This window comes from Lygodium microphyllum, chromosome 1, assembly GCF_053477565.2.
Source record: "Lygodium microphyllum isolate KBCC chromosome 1, Lygodium_microphyllum_v1.1.10, whole genome shotgun sequence".
NCBI lineage: Eukaryota > Viridiplantae > Streptophyta > Polypodiopsida > Schizaeales > Lygodiaceae > Lygodium > Lygodium microphyllum.
In genome coordinates, this window is record NC_141135.1 from 168,339,510 (window position 1) to 168,357,923 (window position 18,414).

An 18,414-nucleotide genomic window follows, 5' to 3' on the forward strand; every position below is an offset into this window, starting at 1 on the left:
ACGACAGGCTCCTGGATGAACATATGCAACTCATCCCTGACGAGGAGGCTGACAAACTGCGCTTAACCGTCATGTTCAATGAAGTCCTCTGGCAATCGAATCTCGTAGACATAGAGCTACTAAAGCGACTATCAGCAGGCCAGAGTCAATTTAAGCAGCGTTGGTGCGAAAGTCGCGTTGTAATGGCCGAAGTAGGGGCTCAGATCATGACGGTCTCAGAAGAGCGATTGGCCAAAGCGCGGTCTCAAAGAGATCCAACCTAGGTGGCACCAACTTCCCTTCGAGTGCTCACTGACATTCGGGGTACGGACTTAGCTGGGACTAGGCTACAGAGCCCTTTGATTGATAAGGTTCTCACTGAGGAGGAGTTACATATTGCCAGTAGACTCGGTCAAGGTTCCATGCTACTCGACGTGGAAAAATATCTATCAGTATTAAGTCAACTGCCACGAATACTAGATGCGTGTACCACGCTCCGGTACAACCCCGAGTTCTACACTTGGTTCTTATCCTCATGAAGTGACATGGATTCATAAATATGTATATAAATAAACACTGATTTTTGTGTCACTGTGTATAAACAATGTGAACACACACAAGCAATGATAGTCAAGCGTAGGGAAAAGAGTGGGGTCGGATAAACTAAGCTCCTCAAGTCCTCATCTCATCACACATTCAAAAACCATGTGACCAGCCCCACCTCCAAGTGAAGGGCATGCAACCCATATTGCCGCCATAGGAGGCCTTGACCAACAACTCTGATGGTGTAGACAGGGTGCAGTCCCTTCCTATACACCTTCTTCCCTTTTTGGTCTATCCTTCCGAGGATGTACCCTATCCCACTCCATGACAACCAGTCCAGACAACTTAGCATAAGCCAATATTGGCTAATGGCGGGAGGCAAAATGAACATCATCATAGGGGCCATCCCGTTACGACAAAACACTGCATGCCTCACCCCTCCCCTTCTTGTCACATGCGCTTGATAAACCACACTAAAATCCCTTCCATACAAACAGTTGTATCTTGTATCAAGGTCTGACCCTTGGGGTGCGTCTTGCAGGTTTCCTCTTGCGGCGGAATACATGGAGAATCATGGAGATCTAGCATGCAAAGACGCTCTTCGCAGAAGGCGGGAGCATGTGGTACGCGCCCCTCCACCGGAGCGCTATGTGCCCACCATCAAGAGGTATTCCAAGAAGCGAGGCCGTAAGCGACATTGCCTAGGGTGAAGGCCGAAGAATCCTCGAGTCAAGAAAGTCGAGACTCGAAACACACAACAGGTGGCAGCACTAGTGGTACGCACTCCCAGCTCCCGCTCGGGCCCCAGACGCTCAAAGGCAGAAAGGGCAGCTCGGGAAAGAGAAGAATTTAATGAATTATTTAAAGATATTCTGGAGACGGTAGCAGGCCGGGATTACACCATTCATGTCCCGACCGACATGTTCCCTGCTCACCCCCACGGGAACCCCACACCAGCAGAGCCCCAATTACCCGGCCATCCAGACTCGCCCCGCCTCGTACAAATCGAGTAGCCCATAATGCACAAAGGGCTTATCAAATGATAACTGGCCAGGACTTTTTGTTTTTAAATGGTTAAGTGTTCCCGACTTGTTAAGTGTTGACATGTTCCTGACTTGTATGAACTTATCATATCTGCGTTTAATATATGCTACGCCTTGAGCAAAAGAAAAAGCTAATCAAGCGCAGGTGATAAATGTGTAGTCAACACCATAGAATTCAAATAAGTGATGTCTCCTTGCATTGCACTGGTTTATTATAGTTGCGGCATACACAATGCATATGCTCTCATGAAGCGACAAGTGGATGTAGGATAATACAGGTCCTTGTGCGAAAATGTTCAATACCCAATCACCGCAACACCCACAACCCCACAACGAGCCGTGGCAAAGCCACACTGCCGAAAGCACCCTTGCCAACTGCCCACATTGCATGGCCCACAAAACATTCCTGGGCCACGCCCCCTTTCTGGGTCAAGCTCTATAGTTGGCTCACGGCAGCCGTTACCTCAATTGTACCCACATCCCATGTGCCGCAAGGAGGGTTGCAATAGCTCAAATGTATCTCCCCCTTTCGCCAACTGCTTCTCTAACAATGAGGCTAGGGCACCATCATCATCGTACTATTCATTTTCGGAGCCTTCGAAGCTTGACATTTTCCAACCCATTGAAAGGCTGATAGCCTCAACATATTGTAATGGTTGTACTCAGGCAAAAAAAAAAAAAAGAGGAAAGAAAAAAAAAGAAAAAGAAAAAGAAAAAGAAACGAAAGAAAGGAAAAGAAATGAATGGAAAAATAAGAAGCACCCACGATCACAGCACAGCACCTAGGGGCCCTCAAATTAGGTACGTCTGGTGACCTTGGTTGACCGGCTTCGTCCCTAGTCCCCTAGCCCCCTACAATCACCCACAATTGTTCAGGGCACATCAAGGGCAGGACATACCTGGGGAGCTTGTCTCGCCTAGGGTTAGACCTATCACCCTGACCCACTTGCACAATTTTCTTTTGCACTCTGCCTTAGTACCATTGCAATCAGTGGTGATAAGCACCACACGATTGGCCATGAAAAGTACACCGTAGTTATCAAGCAAGTCCAATAGTTTCCAACTACTGAAAGTGCAGTGTCCTTGTAATCAATTATGCTACATCATGCAGTCACAATGCAAAGGATGTCTCATATACCTTCACATGTACTCCTTCTCCACATGGACAACTTTGCTTCATCCACGCATTGTTATGAGAAACTAGCCCACGGTCTTCTAACTATGTAATATCTAAGTATGCACGAGCACTCACATGATATTTGCACCGAAGTATATCCACAATTTGGGTCCTCAAGTGTAGGACAATACTCTAGGCTTGCTTAGAGTTCGACCTGTCTCCCAAACTAATCAAAATATGTCTTGTGCACGATGAGAAGACTAGCACTACCCCTTAAGGAGAGACCACATGTGAGGTTTTCCAATTGCAGGTATAAGGTGTTGTTGGCTCTTCATCAACACTCAACTTTGAATGCTTGTCCCTTACCATCCGACAAGCCCGCAAAGAATCGTCATGTGTAGAATCCCTAACAAACCAACACTTGTGCTGGCCATCAATGCAATCCCCAACACAACATAGCCCTACCACCAACTCCAACAACCTTCCACCAGCCACCTGGGCCACCAATAGGCCCCCAGGACCTTCTGCCACACCACCACCAACACTCCTCCATGGAAACCACAGGCATCCTTGTCACCCACGTCTTCGGTGCATGCTACAGCCTGCTACCTACGACGGTGAGTGCCATGGGACTGGCACTTGTCTAGGAGCGGGGTAATGTTAACCCCAACACGAAGAAAGCAAAAGGAAGTGGAAAAGATGTAGGGAAAAGGTGGAAAAAGGTAGCCCGACTGAAGAAAGAAAAGGAGAAAAGGCCAAAAGCGCAAGGGCAACCTTAAAAGTCCAAGGCAAAGGCAAAACGGGAAAGGCGCATTTTAAAATAAAAAGGCACACCTTGAAATCTTGTAAAAGAGCGACGGGCTCTCACCCGTGCAATTTGTAAATGTAGACGGGCAGTGAATAGGAAGCTAGGAAGATAGAAGGACAATGGGAAAAAGGGCCTAGGCTATGGCCGGCCATGTAAAAAGGAAAAAAGGGGATGACCGCCCAAAAGGGATTTAGGGTTTTGTATATAAAGATGAAAAGTGAATGAGAAGCTCATTCTTGTGTGTGGCCAAAAGTAGCTCTCCTCTTCTTCTTCTTCTTCTTCTTCTTGCTTGCTTAAGCTTGTGCTTGAGAGAGGGAGTGTGAGGGTGAGGGACCGAGGAGGAGAAGCTCTCCATCTTCTCCTCTCTTCTTCTCTTCTCTTCTCTTCTCTTGTCTTGCTCGCGGCAATGGAGCTTGGAGCTTGGAGCGAGAGGATCGAGCTTGCTTGAAGCTTGCACTTGGATCGTGGAGCTACCGGAGTGCGTGGGAGAGGAGGTAACTCGAACGGCTCGGAGGTAAGCTCACTACACCCGTAGATATGGATGGCGCGTCGGTTATGTGAGAGGTAGCCATTAGTGCTCGGCTTGGAACCCTTGAAACAATAAGTGGTCCGTGGGTCTTGGCGGTTGAGTGAAAGCTCCCACAAGCTCGAAAACAACTAAATGAGAAAGTTTTAGAACTAATTGGTGAGCCTACGCATCTGGAACACACACACATATTGAAGTATGGTTCCAAAGAAGTTGCCTTTGTATTGAATGCATCCAACAACTTTGTATTGGATATATGTAGGGTTTAGATTGCTATGGTCAAGTTCTACAATATGTCTATGGAAGAATGTAGAGGCAAGCTTAAGTTTGTCCTCAAACTTGATGAGAGTGAGATTATCAAGGGGCGAAAACTTGAGCGTGTGAGTATAACACTTATGAATCGAGCATTGGATCCCAACATCGATGAAAAACATCCTTTATACTTCAGTGTACAATCGGAGAATGAAATATGGTGGCTTGCAGCATTTGAAGTACCAAAGGAGGACCATGAAGTACTTAAAGTTTTTTTTAACCTCATAATATACCCAGTGTTATTCAACAGCAAAATAATGGAGCACTTTTACACGTTGAGGGTTTTGTGGACTATCAAGTTGAATGGCATCTTGCAGGTGATTTAAAAACATTAAAGTGTATGTTTAGTTTATCAAATGCAGCATATGCAAAATTTACGTGCATATACTGCATGCAAACTAGGAAGAAAGGGAAAGATGGAAAGAAAGAATGGCTTGCCAAGGCAGGACAACAGGGTGCTCCAACACGTGATCAGAAAGTCATGAGATATGGAATGCTAATTCTAGTGGATCCAAACTGGCGCCCTATTTTGGAAGTACGACTAACAAGGATTCACTTTTGCACATTGCATTGTTTGGTTAGAATAATTGAGAAGCTAGTATATGAATATATATGCTTTGCATACAAGATGCAGCCCGTGTTAGAATCTGATGCTACATGCAAGAAGGTAGAGCAAGTCCTCTCTAAAGTTGGATTGCACGAAGGCCAAGTAGAAATAAAAAAGGACGAGAAAAAATCGGGGAAGAGTGGAAATCTTCCTTGTAAACCATGCTTTGGCGGACCCAAGGCTAGGAAGTTTTTATCTCCACCTCGAGATGAGGAAGGCAATATACTAGTAAAACAACCAGAGAAGTGCGAAGCATGGAAAAAGTTGCACCTTGTTGTTTCAGATTGGAGCAATGGGGGACGAACGAGGATTTCAAAGGAGAAATGTGGATACACCTAGATAGATTAGAAACTCTCTTACAGAAGTTGAGGTTTATGGATGATGATGCCAATGCATTTAAAGAGACAACTGCAAAATTTCATAAGTCCATGGAGGAGGCATGGACTACAAATAACATAACACACTACATGGTCAGTATTATCACCATTGCAAAAAAAAATCATCATTTCGAATTACTTTGTGTTTCTAATCTCTTTTCTTGTGTAGCATATACTTGAAGCACATGGTCCATACTTTGCAGATCAAGTTTGGCAATATGGTCAACTCAAGGCATGGAAAGATCTCACTGGCAAGCTCGCTGTGCTTTTCAAAAGGCAACTGATCATGGAGGTGGCATCAATGATTCCAATTCTATGAGGCAATTATTCCAATGGTGGTATAGGAGACTAGAGATACGATACGAGGAAAAAGAAAAGAAGTCCAAAACATTTCAAGCAGAATCTATAAGTAGGGCAATATATGAAGTGAGAAAAGCAAGATATGAAAACAGCACAGCTAGACAACGGCACGCAGAATGGTTGGCAACCCAAGAGAGAGATGGCAAAAAATGGAGACCTAGATAAAGATAATAATTTTGATGCATTTAGAGTCCACAAGAGAGCACAAGTCCCAAGGATATGACACATCAATACTCATATCTCTAACATGAGATGTCTTATAAATTTTCTTTAAAATTTCAAAGGTTTGTCACTATGTTTTCCAAAGTCGATTTCGAACTTTGTTTTTTAATTACGAAAAGTCGATTTTGAAATCCTAAGACAAAGATATGAAAATTCCAAACATTGGAACATTCACTGGCCTAGAGAGAGAGGGGGGGCATGAGGGGGGTGTCACGAGATAGAGAGAGGTAGGGATGGGGTGGAGAAATGAAATGAAATGAAATGATAAATTTAAAATTCATTTACACCACAGTAAGTTTGAAAGTTTCATATTTAAGTCATCTCTCCTTTCATTTTTTCCCATTGCTCTCCACTCTACCCTCCACCTTTCTATCCTTCATCATCACAGCCATGGCACGTTCCAAGCTTCCTATCAAAAAGGTGCCTGCGAGAGCAAGAGCTCAACACTCTTTTGAATCTAGTGAGCGTACTGTGAGTGACAAAGATTCCCTGGTGAGACCGATAACGGTGGCCCTACTGCAGCCAATAATGGTGGCGCTACTGTGGCCAACAATGGTGGCCCTAGTGTGGTTGATAATGATGGTTCGCCATTGTCCAGAAATGGTGGTCCACATGCTCCAGTTGCTCCACCTCCCACTATTGCTCCAGCTCGTAATACACGCCCTCCAACACATAAAAAGCGAAGATGGAGACCAAGCACAGCTGCACTACGTGAGATAAGGAAATTCCAGAAGAGTGCCGACTTGATTATTCCTAAGGCACCATTCTCCAGGTTGGTGCGAGAAATACTGCAAGATCTATAGTCACGGCATCATCACAAGTTCTTTTCGAGGAACCAGGCAAGGAATGTGGGGCGATGGTCAAGCCAAGCCTTGCTTGCTCTCCAAGAAGCAGCTGAAAGCTACTTGATTGATCTAATGAGTGATGGTCAACTTTTAGCCATTCATGCCCGACGTATCACTATTAAGCCCATAGATCTAGTTCTTGTTCGCAGGATCCGCAATAACAAGGATGCATTTAATCTTAATGTCAACAATATGCTTTGAGAAGCTACCTTGTAATTGGATCTACGTTTTTAGCTCAGGTTTGGTTGTAGATTGTAAGGAGCTTAGTTTTGGGTTATCTTTCCAGTAGACCTTCAAGTATTTGATAGCAGTGGCCTGAAAAATGGAGCTAAATTTTCCCTAGATCTAGTTGTACTTGGTGCGATGCACTATCTATCGTGTATTTCATAGTTTCGCACTGCTAAATCCAATATGTGATATTCTATTTTGACCATGTTTCGCATTGTGTAAATTTTCAAGTTTCCAATTTTGTAAGTAGTTTTGTTGAGGATAAATTCAATGTGCAACCACGTACACGTCGGTGATCGGTTGTACATGGGCCGATGCACTATATCCTTACTATATTTAGTGGTTTGGCAATAGTATATCCGATATGCAATATTCCATTTTACCCATGATTTATTTTTTGTCAATTTTTAAGTTTCCAATGTTTCGCGTTGCGAGGTTGACAATACATTTAATCTGCAGTTGCACACACTCATTATCAGTACATTTAATCTACAGTTGCGAGGTTGACAATACATTATCAGTGCATTATAATGCAGTTAACGCATTTTCAAAAAAAGATTGAACTGTCAAATTTATAAATCGGAATCTGGTGAAACTTCACCCTCATGTTGGGCATTAGAAAAACTCATTTATATTAAAAATTTGGCCCCATCAGAAGCCTCTGGATCACCTGTCCGGAGACTCGTGTCTGGGGCCCTGAATCTGGGGATTCAGGGCCCCAGACGCGAGCCTCCGGAGAGGTGATCCAGAGGCTTCTATTGGGGCCAAATTTTTTTTGGGTGGTTGATGTGTCCTTGAGGAGTCTACAGGTAAAATTTCATGTGAATCGGAGCACTGGTGATATTTTTCCAAAGCGTGGATTCATTAATTAAAATTTTAGGGTTTTGAAAAGTTTGGCTATAAGTTTAAAGTTTCACCTCATTTTACACATTTCACTTTTGAGTTCTGAGTTCTCTCTCCTAGAAGACATGGTACACACCAAGTAAGCGGCCTGGAGATACCCCCTTGGAAATTCCATACGGTAGCCATGTCCTCTAGCTCTACCACCACCACCACCACGCCAACATCACAAGCATCGATGGAAGCCAGGCACAGTGGCTCTTCGCGAGATCCGCCACTACCAGAAGACCACTCACCTCCTGATACCGAAGGCTCCATTCCAAAAGTTGGTGCGGGAGATCATGGAGGGCATACTGATCAGGAACAACAGGTTCTAGTTTCCAGATACATCACGCGCGAAACAACTGGATTGCTGGACTGCCCAAGCCCTCCTCGCACTACAAGAAGCTGTTGAAGCCTACCTCATCGACTTATTTGGAGACTTAGTCTATGCAGCGGTGCATGCAAGGAGGGTCACCGTCACCGACAGGGATCTGCGGATAGTCAGGTTCTTTCGGCGATGGAAAGATAGTCCTCGTGGAGGTCAGTAAGGATAGAGGTATACAACTCAAAAGCACATGGAATGTAGCTTCTGAAGACATTTTGTAAAGCCTTGGTTGTAATGGACCCCATGTAAAATTGTTATTAATACAAATACAAAGTTTTTGGCGCGTCTTATTTTTGTTTAGTCGCTTGATATTTATTTTATTTACCTCATTGAGTTATCGTTACATGTGTTCGAACAAATACATGTTGCGCACGAATTCGATAAAGCACTGTATATTAAATTTAGGGTACGAATCGTGTTACGTATAAATTCGACAAATAAATGTAACATTCAAGTAAAAAACAACAGTAAATGACACGTATCACAAACTACATTGCACGCGAATCCAACAAACGTCGGTTTTCATTACTTGAAGAGAATATTACAAAGTGCAGTACATCAATGATGCGATATCAGTAGGCAATAAGTACATCTATTCTCTCCTAGGCTTCTTCGAGCTAGGCTCCCCATGGTTAGAGCTATTCTTGATTATAGGCAACAATACATTTTGCCCCAATAGTTTCTGTCTAATGACAGTGGGGTCTTCAACACCGGCAACCATGCCACGGGCCACCATGGAGAAAAGTGGGCTAGACCTAGTACTCGTGAATAAGTAGAGTAGCTTCGAATGTCAAAGCAACACTACTTTCTCCAGGGTGGAGTTGGTTGGGATGATCTTGAAGGGCCCAGCCTTTGTTAGTGCCCTCAACTTCAAGAAGTTCTCGGCAAAAGCAGGGGAGCATGTCTTATGAAATACAATAATGTCGTTGACAAGCTGCCCACATACTCCTTCAATGCTAAGTCTTGCACCCTTCCTTGGCTACCAGATCGGCCACCCTGCCTAGATGAAAACTCATCTATATAGACAATCTCCTGCAACACACAAGTTCAGTATTAGACTCACTATGCATGGAGTGTGCTAAAGATATATAAATCATATTTATATGAAACTTAACCAGTTGGGCCTCTAGGGCACACATGTGTTTTGTCGGGATCGGGCCCCCAGATGTGCCCTGGCTGGAGGCTCGCATCTGGGGGTGTGCTGCAGATTCAGGCCCCCACACACGAGCCTCCGGCCAGGGCACATCTGGGGGCCCGATCCCGACAAAAACACATGTGTGCGCTCCCAATGCCCTAGAGGCCCTACTGGTTAAGTTTCATAGGAAACTGAGAACATTACCTTCTCTGCATCATCTATCTGCCGCTGTAATGGAGTATCCAGGTCTGCTCCTGCCACTGGGCCGCCCTCGTCTCTCTCCTGGGTAGGCACTGCATAGTGGGGTCAAGGACCAAAAAGGCTTTCCTGCAACCGCTCGAACTCCTCATCAGAGATCTAGTACTGTGGCGCCGCATCCTCAATCTGCTCCTGGATGCTCACAATGGCAGAGATGTCATCGATGCTCATGCCATCATAAAGAGCCACCTCATCAACATGTGGTGGGGCATCCTGTAAATCAAAATCTATGAAATCACTAGATGCATCACACACCATGATACAGTATAGTTCTTCTTCCCTAAGCTCCAACAACTCTAGCATATCCTGCATGAGTAGATATTCCATCCCCTCGATGGTGATAGCATGGAGAGAAGAGAGGGGTGACTCTTCGCTCGTGGGCATCTCATCAGGGCAGGGAGGTGGGTGCACAATGGCCAAGCTCTGTGCTGCCTCAACACTCAGATCGAGAGTGATCTCCTCAGGCTCCCTCTCAAAGTACTCTAGTAGTGGCCGAGAGGGTGTGTCGATGTCCTCGTCACTGTCCTCTTGCACCTCAGTGCACATAACATATATGGCAAAGGCGGCATCCCTCTCAATGAGATCCATCGCGATGTGGTCCTGTGACGAGGTGGGCACTGCTCTAGCGCGGAGATGTTGCCCCACATGCACCAGGGCTTGACTTATCACCTTTGCATGGCTGGATCCGGCACGTAAACTATACAAAAAATCCATGGGAACCCACCTGAGAGTGGAGTCGGGAATAGAGCAAGTGAGAGGGTTCACTGCATCACAAAACGATGCTAGTATACTAGAGTCAGGGTCTACAGTGGAAAGCGAGCTCTCTAGACTCAAGGTCATGCAAAACCTAGGGTATATCTGGTCCCTTATGTGCGCGTAGCATGTGGAGGTGATCCATGCGGCGAAGGCGGGAGTGGTAGCCATGGCACACAAAGAGAGAAGGAAGGAGAGCACAAGTGTAGGGAAGTGGAGAATGAAAGTGAAAATGAGTTTGGAGTTATAGCTTTTATGTGTCTAGGGTTTTAAATAAAGGTTCTTTATAAAGTTATTAACTCTAAAGTTTCAAATTAAAACTCTTACCTTAGTTTCTTTATTTCAGTACTTTAAAGTCACTGTTAAAATTACTCATACAAACAAACGCTTCGTTCTACATTATTATATCCTCGAATATGTTTGGGTCGCTGAGTATATTCAAGTCTAACGAGAGAAAATATATAATTTTTTCAAGAAAATAAATCTAAAAGGCCTTGAAATTCACTTTGGATCCAATTTAATATTAAAATTTAAGAAACGAGTAGTAGAGATGCGCTACAATATATCATTGTGCAAAGACAATATTCTATAGATTATAAACCTCTAACTTGCAATTTAATTATGATTTTTAACTGCACGATTGAGTAATTACAGTATGTATTATCACACGCTTGGATCACAGTAAACTAAAATTTAAAGTACTCAGAAGTTCAAAAAATGTATGTATTCGCTCTTTATAAAGTTTTTTTACAAGGATTCCACTATCTCAAGGATATGTGGAGAAGCACATTGTTTACATGTCATGGATTGCTCACTACGAGTCCTGACTTTTCTATTATCTAACTTGAAATAGAAGTTGTAGAGGGGCTCACTGGACATTAATTGGATTTCTTGTCTCAGAAAATAAATGGGCCAATGACTCTCTGCGTTGACTACGAAAGGATTATGACCACTCCACAAGATTACCACATCTACGAGCGCTGTATGTGTGTCATCTCGGATATCTTGATCCAAACTGATCCACTCCCCTCGAAAAAGTCGCCATCTTCTATATCGAAAGCGAACGCACAAAGTTTGTCTAGCAATGAAATACCTGTAATAAAAACAAAAATAATGGTAAGTGAATGCGACTGACATAACAATTCATCTAAGCGAGACCTATGTCAATTAAATCAAGGTATGCAAAGTAGTAAAAAAGTTTTACCTGAATGTAATATCAGATTGGTTGACCCTGCACTCAATCGTCTCATCAAAATGTGTTCTTTTGACTTGCCAAGACTCACCCAATAGCTGACTCATCCATTCCTCGGATGGACACTTGCATTGATAAGTAATCTTTGTTTTCTTCAAAACATCACATGAACCAAACAAATGTGCAAAAAATGAGAATGGAATAAACCAACTAAGATGCACATCTTTGGAGCCTGTGGTGGGTTTCATAGCACTATTGATGTCAGATTTTATCTTCGACTTGCAAGCTCCTGACAACTCCAAGCTACCAATGAACCATTCACCACTAGTCAGTGGCGGTAATGGGACATGCTGCAATCTCTGGCTTTCTACCACATACAATGAATTATAAAAAAAGATATTTTGAGTGGCAAGTTGACTTGCAGAGGTATTATCATAGATCAAAGAACCTATCTCTTCATGCCAAACATGTATCTTGCCGCTTAAACATTCCACATTCTGCCATTCATGCAAAGTCGATGGATATAGAGCTGTCAATCAAACAAGACTGAATTAGAATACTGCAAAGATTTTTTAAAACAACTCTGATACAAAAGAATAATCAATGATAAAATTTAACAACTTACTGTTTTGTTTATAATTTGCAATGTTGTTCTCGTCGTGTACATAGATTTGTTTATGCGTATAAACATGTTGAATCAACACTTCTGTTATTGCACTTGTGCCATTAAACACTTTTCTGAACTCTAGAATTCTACCTTTCCAATGTTTGCTAGGGTTTGCAACATCCTTGTGGTTGACCTTGAAACTCCCTCGAGTACTTGGGTGCATCAAAATCCAATCCAACTTATAATACTTATCACAAATCCAATTACCACCATTATCTTTCCTGTTGAAGACCTCCACTGCAAGTATGCTACTGATATTTTTCCTCCGTGAAGACATCTGTAACAACCAAATACAAAGTTACCTATCAACATGTGTATAATTTGCAAATGTTCTCTCCAAATGAAATTAAATTTAAATGGATCAATTTAAAAAAGAAACATTGTACCTGTAATTTCTTTCACAAAGATCCCTAGATATGTTGAACAAGAAGTTGACTTATAGCAAGACCATTGTTCTTTCACTGACAGATTCACGCAGTACAAAAACAAAATAAATCTTGGGTCAACGCATACATATAACTTATATAGGCTTTGTCCAAATGCGTTGAAATTTAACCATGGAACAGCAGTAAAAAATGGCAATATACCTGTGGCTTTCTCTACAAAAAATCCCAAAGATGTTGTAGAAGTTGAGTTCTTAATAAATCATTGTTCTTCACCCTCGGAGATTCTTGGAGTAAAAAAACAAAGGAAAGCTTAGTATGCATGTAACTTGTATACATTTTGTCTAAACGAGATAAAATTTAACAGTGGAGCAACAAAAAAACAAGACAATATACTTGTAACTTTGTTTACAGAGAAACCCTAAGATGTTGAAGAAGAAGTTGAGTGTTCAAAATATCACTATTCTTGACTGTAAGAGACTCCTAGAGCATTAAAAAAAAAGAAATTACATGTCAGAGAATGCACATAACTTGCATAGGTTTTCTCCAAACGAGATAAAACTTTATCATAGAACATCTATGGAAGAGAAAAATATACCTGTAGAGTTTTGTGAAGAGAATCTTAGGGCTTTGGTAAAACAAACTCTGCTCTCATAAAACACATGAAACTCTCTCTGTGCTTGTGCAAAGCAAATGAAATTTTACAGGGTTACACACAGGGCAAGCAACAGTGAGGCTGTAAAATTTCATCAGGAAAGAAGAAGCGGGGAAAGAGATATGACAAATTTGAGTTCCGCCTAAGAAAGAGGGGGAAACTGAAAAGGGGAGAAAAGAAAAGTCAAACATAAAAAATAAGAAAATGAAAATTCGAGGCACAAACTTCCAAGAAGTGACAGCATTGTAGTCCCGACATTTTCCCTTATTTTATTGCTAAGGGAAGATTTGGTCCAAGATATGGCTAGAAGATTCATGTTACATGAATCTGGAATCCCAGCTCTCTCATTGGTTAGGCCTATATTTGTTTATTCACTCCTTAAGGGGCAAAAAAGAGAGTCCATATTTCTCCTAATGCTTAAATCTTTTTTTTCAAACTGCGCCTTTTCTTTCTTACATTTTTTGCGGTTTTGAAGCTTGAGTTTAGCAGACATGTAGTCTCTTCATGCCTCACCTCCTCATGACTCACCTCTTCTTTCATTTCAAACACACAAGAAGGGAAAAAGGAAAGCCAAGGAGAGGAAGAAAGAGAGAACAAGAGAGAGTAGAACAAGAAGAAGTAGCAAGCAAGTGAGCAACCATCAAGGGAGGGTAACTTACCAAGGAGAGGAAGAAGGAGAAGGAAGAAGTGCTACCACCCGCCACACCAAACACCCAAGGTGAGTCTCTCTCTCTCTCTCTCTCTCTCTCTCTCTCTCTCTCTCTCTCTCTCTCCTTGTTTTTTTCTCTCTCTGCTCTGTCTGTGTATTAGGATTTCCGATTCCATTATGTATTGCATTTTGTAAATCATCAATGGCAGTCGTCGGACTAAAATTAGCCGACTGGGCGAGTCTGCTAGCGCGTCTACATTTTAGTGTAGATGCAGGTATAGACGCGAAAAAATGTTTCTCTCATTGCGTCTGAGGGCGCGTCTTAGAGTGTGTGTGCAGGTCAACATACACGTGATGATACACGCACGCGCAGATTGACCTGGAATATGCGTCTGACAGGGCGTTGTCATACTGCTACGCATCCGAGGTGTGGAATCCACCAAAAAGTTGTGTGTGTGGGATTTGATACTTTGTACATACTTAGTCGTTATGTTTGCTCTTTTATTCTACGTGGGTAATATAGTGAAGAGGGGTTTGGTGCAAGAGGAACTTATCCGTAATGCTCTGGTTGACATGTACGCTAAATGTGACATGCTTGTAGAAGAACATGGAGTTTTTGATAGATTGGTAACTCGAGATGCAGTCTCATGGGCTACACTTATTTTAGGATATGTAGAATGTGGGCTTGAGGGGCATCAGCATTCATCTGTCTTTCTACACACTCCGATACAAGGACAACTATACATGTGCTGTTACTGAAATCTCTGTTTTACTATACAGCAGTGATTGGTGCTCCAAGCAGACACAAAATTTTTGGGAAGCTTTGACATTGTTTACACAATTTTTCTAACTCTATACATAAGTTTTTGTTCAATTCTATATGAAACTAGTTTTTCCAATCTGAAACTGGGAAGCCAAACTCCGACAGATATGAGGTACTCTGCAGCATCCTAACTGTCAATTGTTTTACTGTTGTTCAAACCTCATCTGGTTTGGATGGCTGAAACAGCTAACATGTAGCAATGATACTTGCAAAACAACCCTTTACTAGCTTTGATAATCCTGAGATCAGCTTGTGTATGAGCTCAAATGGATTTGGGAAGGCAAGACAACAGTTCAAACCGTTTAGCCTGGCACATGTAGCTTCTCTGTATGTGGCAGCTTGGCATGTACGAAATGTGGATTCACAATGGCTGTCATATATATATATATCATGCTGGGAAAGCAACCTCTTCAGCAAAATGAGCTCCATTCATTGATTGCTTATTGCAATTGACATGGACCATTTGTCAAGGCACTTCCTTCTTATCACCACATGAGCTGCTGAGTATCATGGTTGGGGATGGGGTTCAGATTACTGGAATGGCAGTTGTAACGATCCTCTTTGTAGCATTTGGATTTATGTCTCCTGCTTCAAGAGGAATGCTTCTTTCTCGGTTGATTATGCTGTATTTGATTCTTGGAATAGCTACAGGGTATGTTGCAGTGCCGCTGGAGATCAATAGCATGGCGCGTGATTTGCTTTTTTTTCCTGGGATTGCTTTTGGGATTTTCATGGCTTTAAACTTTCTTCTCTGGGCTAATAAGAGCACGGGTGCTATTCCCATCTCTCTTTCTGGGAGGCTTCTGGCCTTTGGGGGTTTTGGGGGACTCACAGTTCTTTTGGGACCGGACGGGGAGGCTTTATTGGCAAGAGCGGAGCATATTCAAAACCGATACGCACTAATCAGATTAAAAAGGAAAAAGCAGAGAGAAAGTTCGTTTCCCAACAATCTCAGCTGAGTAAACAAAAATCTTGGAGAATGGCTTCATGTACTGCTGTTAATGTTCGGTTACGAGGACGAGTCAAGGCAGACCCCTTATTTGGAGGCCTCATTATGCGCCTTGTGCCAATCAAAACTACATCCTTCCCACTGAATTTCTTCTCTAGCTCGCGTAACAATCGAGCATGAATCTTTCTAAATGCCTTACGAAGCCTACATGGCACATGAATTACAACTGCTTTTCGCATGCCCGAAATGTCAACTTGCTTGTCTAAGTTGATAAACAGGTCTTTCAAATCACTTTGAAGCTTTGGGTTGGTGTTCTCCAGATCAAAAAGAGCCTGTGCAACAGACTCCTCGAATTCATCAAGCTCCAGGCCTTTGTCCTTTCCAAGCTTATTTTTTGGCCCATGATCCGCAGTTGATCATACCACTCATCGCACCATTTCTTTCATCAACGGCAACCCTCTGTGTCTGAAAATCTAACCGATGTTCCCCTTAGTCCCTATCAAAATTATACCGCAAGAGAGATGGATATGTCTAAAGATACCTTGATTAGGCAAGTAATACAAGTTCGTGAAACTGACTGGGGCTTACGAGTATAAGTCATGGGCTCTCTATGCAAAGAGGAAGATAATTCCCACAACAGAAAAACTGCTAGCTCTTGAGGTTCAAGCACAGGGATCTGTCAAAACTTGCTTGGATGTTCTTTGCACAAGCTCTGAGGGTGAAGAGTTCTGTCAGACTAGATGCCTCAAGAGAGGCTCGCCACACCCCGAGAAGTATCACCTTTGTCAACAGATTGGTAAAGTTTCAAACTAATGGATCTAGTGCTGTACTAGAAGCCAATAAAGCAGGTCATCTTGCAAGTGAATTCCCTTTCCTATATGCCAAAGTTGGAGATTTGCAGGTTGAGGACATTGAATCACTTCTCAATGATTACAAAGAATTAGATTTTGAAGTATTATGCTCTTTGTAAAGTAGTGAAGAGTATAACACGAGTGAAGCATGCCAGTGGCAACCCTTGCTGGAAATCTTATATGTATCTTTTGGTGTTAGAGAGCTTGTTAGAGACAAACCTAGCCTTCTGCATAGTCATAGAATCCAGCAATAAAGCATTGCCATAGAGTATGTTAAACTCACGCAGGGTCTAATAACTGCTGATCAGAAACTGGTCTTTGATTACTGGAACGGTGGTGCTTGGATTCAATAGCTCTTCAGGCTGTGAACAACAAGTTTATTGAACAGATGCATGTTAAATCAGCAATCTTTGCATTCAATATGAAGAGTCTGGAGTTTACTATTGCATAGCCTGTTCTCACTTGATTAATCTTCTATCTTGGAATTTCTCAAGAACCTGTGTGGTCGTGACTTTGCTTTCGAAAACCCTTTGACATCTTTGGTGAACTCGACGTGAAAGCGTCGCATAAATTTCAGGATGGGAGATACTTCAGCATCCATTTCAGCCTCTTCTACGATTCCTGCTTTGTCCTCTACTTCAGCTCCATCATTGACTGCTACTTCAAGTACTTCAACGGATGATTTAAAGCAGATTTTGCAGAATATGTCTATGTATATGTAGCTTCAAAATCAGCAGACACAATTGTATATGCAGCAGCAGCAGCAATTGCATCAACAACAGTTGTCTCAGCAAAGGCAACTATATTCGGAGCAGGAGAATGCAATCAGCGTGACTAAGGCGATTGAAGCAGTTGAGAATGAAAAGAAGCTATTTGATGGCCATAATGTTTCAGCTTATTTGAAGACATATGAGATCAAGATGAGATCTTTTGGAGTACTAGCTGGACTTATGAGTAAGTATTTCCTTCGTCTTCTTACACCCGCCTTGAGGGCAAAAGTGACTGATCTTTTTATTCAAAATTCGCATTGGCAAGATTTTAAGAAGGCCCTGAAAGAAGAGTATTTCCTTGAGGACTTTGGGATGGCTACACGGCGGTCATTCCGAGAGTGGGTCTACATGCCAAACAAAGGTCTAGCTGCTTCAGAGTTGATACGAGAATTTGAAGAGAGGTATAGTCAACTTGATGCCATTGAACAAAGAGCATTGGATGTTGAGAAAGTTGAGCTTTTCTTGCAAGCTGCAGATCCTGCTCTTCAGGAAGAATTAGGAGAGCTTCTTGAGGATCGCACGAAGCCTATGGGTCTTAAAATGGATTGGCAAGATGCCCAGGATGCAGTCTCGACTTTGACCAAGAGGAGGAAATTAAAGACCCGCCTACAGAATGGATCTATGACACCGACGCCGTCTTTTGCTCCTATGCCTGCTTCTATCCCTGTTATTTCTTCTCTTCCTCAGCCAGTTTCTTGGCCTATGCCAGTGCGTACCGTTTCTACTCCTCTTGTTCCTCATGTTCTAAGACCGATGCCGGCTCCTTCTGCTCCAAAACCATCCGCTCCGTCGGTGCCTTCCTCTCTTGATGACATAATCAAAGGCATAACGGATTTGACACTGGAGTTAGTTAAAGCAGAATTGGTGGAAAAATTGAAAGAGTAGTTTGCTTCGACTGCGCCTACTATTTCTTCTAGTGCTCCTACTGCACCTAGGAGTGCTCCTAGTGCACCTAGGAGAGATGGAAGATGTATTTGGTGTGATAGTACGGACCATTAGCATTGCAGGGATTGTGAATCTTTTCAGGATGCAAGGAGGAAGAATTTGGTATTTTGGGGACAAGATGGTAAGATCTGGTTGACTAAAACAGGAGCT

At 42.7% G+C, this 18,414-nt stretch overlaps 1 pseudogene; it reads right to left on the minus strand.

Annotated features, from left to right (window-relative positions):
- Positions 1–15,657: 15,657 nt before the first annotated feature.
- LOC148041957 (small ribosomal subunit protein eS7y pseudogene) lies at positions 15,658–16,111 on the minus strand (annotated as a pseudogene).
- Between the last annotated feature and the right edge of the window lie 2,303 nt (positions 16,112–18,414).